We start from the raw sequence: 6,870 nt of genomic DNA, 5'->3' as shown, positions 1-6,870 counted from the left end.
TTCCAAAGACCACTCACCTCTCAGACTTAGTTAAAGATGCTCGTGCTTTCCACAGATCAGCTGACCTGGTGGGTCTCCATGATCAGCTTTGTCTCTTAGAGATAAAGGCTGAGACCTTTAGAGCTTAAATTCTCCAGAGCAGCAGGATGTCCAAGGTCTGCAGAAACACAAAAACACAGCAGCTAAAAATAGTTGTTCAAAGAAAATGAGGTGGGAGCTGCTGGTTCCTGAGCTTTGATACTGTATTTGCTTTAGTAGTTTAGTTACTAGTGATGGGTCCAGCAACACTGATGCACGGACGCATGTATCAAACTCGCAGAGCGAAACCTGTATCGGTGCGTGCATCGCTTTAAGAAAAAGTCATGTGATCGATACAGCTGCTGTATCGCTCATTGCCAACGCGCCAAACTGTGATTAAAAGGTACTGCGTCCGCATCTGCCAACAGAATGAGTCGCCACCAAAAAAACACAAAATTACTCTCACAAAGATAAAAAAAAATACACATCTCTCCATAACAAAATGGAGCCCGAAAGAAAAAAAAAAATGTTTCTGCTGTGTGGGATCATTTTGATCTTTTAACTGCAAATAAGGTCACTGTTTGTCTGTCTTTGTTTCAGTGTAATCTATCAGAATAGGAAAAACAGCAATGTGACTTGCAGTGTAAATTACTTGTTTCATTTAATGCAGGTTAAATGTCGCATCTGTTCTGGTGAGCTTCTTACACAAACAAAACGCACCTCCTCAGTGTTTAGGCATTACAGAGCCAAACATGAAAATGAGACAAACACACTGAGAATGAACCCTGGTAGGCCTATATTGACACTGAACAGCTTTATCATAATTTTTTTTTATTATTAATATGTGTTTTATTATTTTGAAATCAAGCATCTAGGAAGACTGTTCTGGACCAGGCAGTCCTGAATTTTATTATAAAGGACTGCCAACCCCTTAGTATTGTGGAGAGAAACATTCCAAGATCAGAGGATCCTTTAACGTACTTGGGGAATAGGAAGACATCTTATCTGAACTTTTTCTACCTGCCTTTACAGTTTTTGTGTACCCCAGCTTCATCTATGCCCTGAGCATGTGCTTTCCAAAGCTGGGGAAATGGTGTAAAAAAACAAAAAAACAATAGACTGAATGCAAAAACATTGGATAAACTTATTTTCTGAATAGAAATTTATAATAAACTCTGAGTCAATTACATTTAAATGGGTAATATTTAGAGCTGGGCGATAGAACGATAACGATATGTATTGCGAAATAACTTTTTCTCGATAGAAAAATTAAACTATTGCGATAGGCCTCATCTCTCTCTTGCTCTCTTAAAAAAAGAAAAGAAAAGAAGAACAGCTAATCCAAATTAAGTAGCGCAGAGCCGAACCAATCACAGCCGCAGCGTCACGTCACGTGACTTATTACGTACAGCACAAGTGACAACCCGCACATGTGTAGTTGTTTGGGAAGCAGCCAGCCGCCGTGCCGCCCCGGTGATGGAGGAAATGAGTGTGCCGACTAGAGAAAAATCAACCGAGAGCGTGAGTGAAGGTTACCGAAGAGAAAACAAATTATGGTTCCAATGCCGGAGAGATTGTCGAACGGAAGGGCCATAGAAGTTCCGTAGTGCGAAGGTATTTCGTAGTGATGTGTCGGTTGCGAACCGGATTTTTGACGTGAACGACGCGAGCCGGCTCCTTATCGGGAGCCATGGGTTTTTTTTTCTTTCTTTCTCTCACCCTCTCTCTCGCACTTTTTTTCTGCTTCACTCCGCACGCGAGCCTTGTGCTTTGCGCTGGGAAGAGGGGGGAGGGGCGGTAGTTACACTCGCAGTAGCACAGGAACAGAGCGGGAGGGAGAGAGAGAGAGAAAGAGAGCCAGGGACAACAACGTCACATTAGAAAGGTATAGTAATCATCCACAACTATTTTCAGTTGTGGATGATAAAGGATTCAGAAAGTTCAGAAAGCTATACAACAAGGAGAGATTGAAAATTTCCTTTTAGTTCTCAGTTTATTTGATATTGACAAAAGTTAGTTAATTTTGTCTGTTCTTCTGTAAAACAAACTAAGATTTATTTTTAGAATTAATATTTTGTTTCTAAGTGGAATTGACAATTTAGTGGTCTGTTTTGTTTGTTCTATTTTGAAACTTAAACGCTTTAGCGGCTGCCTTTTGTGTAGTTTGCAATATTTGCCTTTATTTATCTGAAAAAGTCTCATGTTCTTTAAGTACATCTACCCTGTTGAACTTATTATGGGAAATAAATATTTAAATCAAAACAAGCTGCAGATTATTTCACATTTTACTCTTGAGCAACGGCACATTTAAATCTTACAAATATAGTTATTTGGCTTATATCGTGATATATATCGTTATCGCCAGAAATGAAAAAAACATATCGTGATATGAAAAAATCTTATATCGCCCAGCTCTAGTAATATTACATTCACAATTCTTTCATTTTAATTTTCACTTAATGTCATTCACAGTATATTTTAAAGATGTCTACAATATTTGAAATGTAAAAGATATAAAATGATTCCATGGAAAATACAATACCTTACAGTGTATACACATATGACTAGGTCATTGAATCAGTGTCTGTTGTGAGTCTCAAGTAAGTTGCTTGCAATGATATTTAAGGTCCAGCAGGTGTCAGTATGGAGCAAAACAGCAAAACTGTATCGACACAGTATCGATACAGTTTGGGGAATGTGCTGAAACGCTTCACGAGGCCTCATCTACCCATCACTAGTTATAACCATCACTGCTGTAGGAGCTACACTTAGTCACAACTGATGGTCTTCTTTTAACAATCATTTCTGTGGCTGATGCTGCTGGAACAAAGCTGTTTGAAACCTTTTTGTTCTGCATTTTGGGACCAGAGGAGGAAACAGAAACTCTGTGCAAAGGGTTCAATGGAAGCAGCCAAGCGCTCTAAGTGTCTGCTGTACAGGGATGCTGGTTTAGCTGTGGCTCACCACAGGCCTGATGTCGGCCTCCTGAGCTGGTAGTTTTTCTTTGTTTTGGACTTTGATGTTTCTTATTGAGTTTATTTGATTTCACACAGTAAAACTGGGCAATTTTCATGTTTTTATGAGAAATGTACGACTTTGATGTGAAACATTCATAGTTTTTTCTCTTGTTGTGTTTGTTTGAAGCTGCTTCCTGTTGGCTTCAGCTGTTTGGAGTTTCCATTTTCTAAACTTCTACACTCTGAACCTTCTTCAGCTCTGAACAGATTATGAAAAACTAAATGTTTTCAAACACACACTTTGTCTAATAAACTTACACCTTTCATTTTTTATACAGATTGGTGAGCTGTGGTTTGTCAGAGATCAGCTGTGATTATCTGGCAGCAGCACTGAAGTCCAACCCCTCCCATCTGAGAGAGCTGGACCTTAGTGGAAACAACAACCTGCAGGATTCAGGAGTAAAGCAGCTATGTAGTTTTCTGGAGAGTCCAGGATGTAGACTTGAAACTCTGGGGTCAGTCACCATGTTTTAGTTGTGTTGAGATGAATATGATGTGAACGTTGTGGTGACACTAAACTGCAGACATAAGGCTGATATTATACTGATCCACGCGGAGGATCTTCATGAAGAAGAAGAAGAAGAAGAAGAAGAAGAAGAATCCTCCATTGGATAATTCACTGTGAAACTCTAAAACTCTTCATTCCACCTTAAAGTCTGTTTGACACTGAAATCCGAACCAAAATGGCAGTTTGCTTTACAGATAGCAGTCCAACACAAAACATACACACATCATACAAAACATAGTCCAACATCAAAATCTTCTACACTGCCAGCATGAATGATAGGAAAAGAGAATGAGGAACACTCTGACATTCAGGGTTAGAATGAGATTCATAAAGCAGACTGTGAAGATCAAAGTTGCACTAGATAGCTTACATGAATGAGTCAGTGGACATAAGTGGACAGAGCTCATCTGAAGCACTTCAAAGGCTTTAAATCAGCACATTTCTTCTTATTCTTTATGAACTGTGTTTGTTTCTATCAGTTTTCTGTGTAATGATGCTAAGCAGGCTAATAAGATGTGTGGTACACCTGTACAGGTGTTCCACACCTCCACAGATTACGAAACACTGAATGATTTCCGGCACACACTTTGTCTAATAAACTTACTTCTTTCATTCTTTATACAGATTGAGGTTCTGTGATTTGTCAGAGATCAGCTGTGATTACCTGGCAGCAGCACTAAAGTCCAACCCCTCCCATCTTAGAGTGCTGGACCTGAGGGGAAACTACAGTCTGAAGTATCCAGATGTGAAGCAGCTGTCTGATCTTGAGGAGAGTCCAGACTGCAGACTGGAGACTCTGGGGTCAGTAGAGTGTTGGAATGAGTGGATGGTGCTGTCAGTAGTATTGTACTAAACACAGTTAGTATGAAACAAAGATGCAGTGTTTCCTGTAAAGCTGCAGCTTCTCATTTAAGCTGTGAAAGGAGAATGGTGACAGGCTTCAGGATTGGACACAAACACTTCCTGTTTCTGACCTTCATGGTCACCATAGTAACGGGTCACATGCTCTGATCAATCACTGTCAACAGCCAATCAGCTCTCTGAACAAAACAGCACGCAGACCAATGACTGCAATCAGACTGCTCAGAGTTCACAGACCAAGGTTATTCTAATGAATGAAAGTCCAAACTAAAGTAGGAGTCAAAAACATTTTCATCAACTTCAATAAAAAATCCAAAGGTTAGAAAAAGTGAAACAGCAATTGTTAGAGTGAATTGTTAAATATTTGTCATTTTTATGTTTACCATTTGTACATTGTTTTAACTCTGTGAAAGGAATTCTTTCTTTCCTCCCCTCCCCCAGATTCTCGAGGTTCTGGGTGGGGGGCTGAAGTGTTTTTATCACAGGCAACATCCTTGTGAAGGTCTTTTTGATGTTTGGTAGAACTTCCTGCCCTTTGTATGGTTTCACTGTGTTATCTATGGCAAACCATACATTGGGTGTGGGGGAGACTACCCTCTTTATGACCAAGGATGTTCCTCCTGCTTTTATGTTTTATGACCTTTTGATCAGCAGGAGGACACACACACACACACACACACACACACACATTCTTGCATACACATACATACAGTGCCTTGTCTTTGTAACCAAAGGGGGTTGCGAGGGAGGTATTATGTAAACTATTGTTTGAAGTTTGTCAATAAAAGCCAGCGAGAGGAGGCCATCGTTGGGGTCATTCGTAATGAGCTGAGATACCGACGAGGCCTTCCTTACATGTAAACGATCGATCGCTGTTGCCTTGTTTTTCTTTCACGGGAATAAGTCCTGGATACAGCGGGGTCTGAGTTTAGACCCAACAGCAATGAGTACTAGTACAGTCCCAGCACTCAAGTCCCTGCTGCTCTTCATACTGGATGCGCTGCATCACTGACTGACAGCTGATGAAGAGTTTCTGGAAACACTTGTTTATCGCCTCTGCTCTTCCTTCTTCTCTCTGCAGGTGGGGGCGCTGGTAAACAGGACGGTGTGTGTGCTGAGAGAGGATGAGCTGTGTCCTGATGATCCAGAGCCATTGAAGCAGCAGCTGCTTGTGTGTAGAAACTCTCTGACTGGGCCATGTTACTGGGAGATGGAGTGGAGAAGAGAGCTTCATCCAGCAGTGAATGACAGAGGAATGAGAAGAAGTGCAGATCACTGTCAGTCCTGCAGTATGAACTGCTCTGAGAACAGCTCCACTGTCAGATACAATGTAGAGTCCAGCATCATCCCTGTGTGTCCCTCTAGATCTGACAGAAGATCATCAGTGTATCTTGACTGCTCTAGTGCTGTTTTGTCCTTCTACAGTCTCTGCACAGTAGATGAATCAGTGCTTAATGTTTAATGTAGATACTAATGATCAATAAATGTGCCAGTTGGAATCAAAGGAATGATTCGGACAGAATCTGTTCCTGCTTTTCTCTCATGTGGATCCGATCCAGATTTCCAGCTTCTGCCCTCCGCCTCAGATTAGTCACCCAGCACAGCAGTATTCCCATTGAAGCTCACTTTTCCCACCTTTAAAGGAGCCTCAGACACACCTGGAAACATGGATCCGAGAAGTGAGACGACACGAAGAACAGCTGGGAGAAAAGGCACAACACGAGCTTCTCGTCTGTGACTGAAACCTTTGAATCAGACTCATTTTTAATCTTTGCTCTTAAACTGGGCAGTGATGCAGCTTTGAACACAGGAGACTCACCTTTGACCTTTAAATGACCCTGTGGCCTTTCCTCCAGCGCCACCCTCAGTCCACAAACAGCGTGTGATTGATTAACTGAACTGATCAATAGTCCAGAAGTTTCACAGACTCAATGCTGCACTCTGATTAAAAAGAGCTTTTATTTTTACGAGGAGGGTATATGTGTCTTCCTGTCACTGCTAGTGTGACATTAACCCTTTAAGACCAGTCAGAGTGGGCACGCTCCGTTTTGCTAATTTTTAAATCCTTGTAGAATTGCAACCACTTAAGCTAGCGCAATAATTTTTTTTGCATATGTACTTATATGTTATGCCATCAGCTTGTCCTAGGTCACGGTTTCCTTCCACATATAGCTTTGCAAAAATTGCATAAAAAGCACTTGCAGCAAAAAAACCCATAATATTCCAGAAACACGCTTTGCCGATCTGATCAGCTGTTCGTAACACTTAATACGTTGGAATAGACGTCAGCGCGAACTATCGCATGTCCGCCATTACTTGCCTGAAACTGGAAGTGACGTGATTTTTACCTTCAGGGCCTTATAAGCCTATACTGGTTTTTTTAAAAGTCATGTTTGACTGTATGCTTTTCTGTATAGTTTCAGGGATGCTTAGAACTCAAATTGCACTGCTGAAAATAGTTTATTT

General features: G+C 41.0%; 1 long non-coding RNA gene across 1 annotated transcript; it reads left to right on the top strand.

Moving 5' to 3' along the window:
* Nucleotides 1-3,433: 3,433 nt before the first annotated feature.
* Nucleotides 3,434-6,870, top strand: LOC120438588. The gene is made up of 3 exons (XR_005612009.1): nt 3,434-3,490; nt 4,168-4,344; nt 5,486-6,870. It is a non-coding gene; the product is annotated as an uncharacterized LOC120438588 (long non-coding RNA).

This window comes from Oreochromis aureus, linkage group 3, assembly GCF_013358895.1.
Source record: "Oreochromis aureus strain Israel breed Guangdong linkage group 3, ZZ_aureus, whole genome shotgun sequence".
Lineage (NCBI taxonomy): Eukaryota > Metazoa > Chordata > Actinopteri > Cichliformes > Cichlidae > Oreochromis > Oreochromis aureus.
The sequence above is the reverse complement of the archived record's forward strand: the minus strand, read 5'-3'. Positions and strand labels throughout refer to the sequence as shown.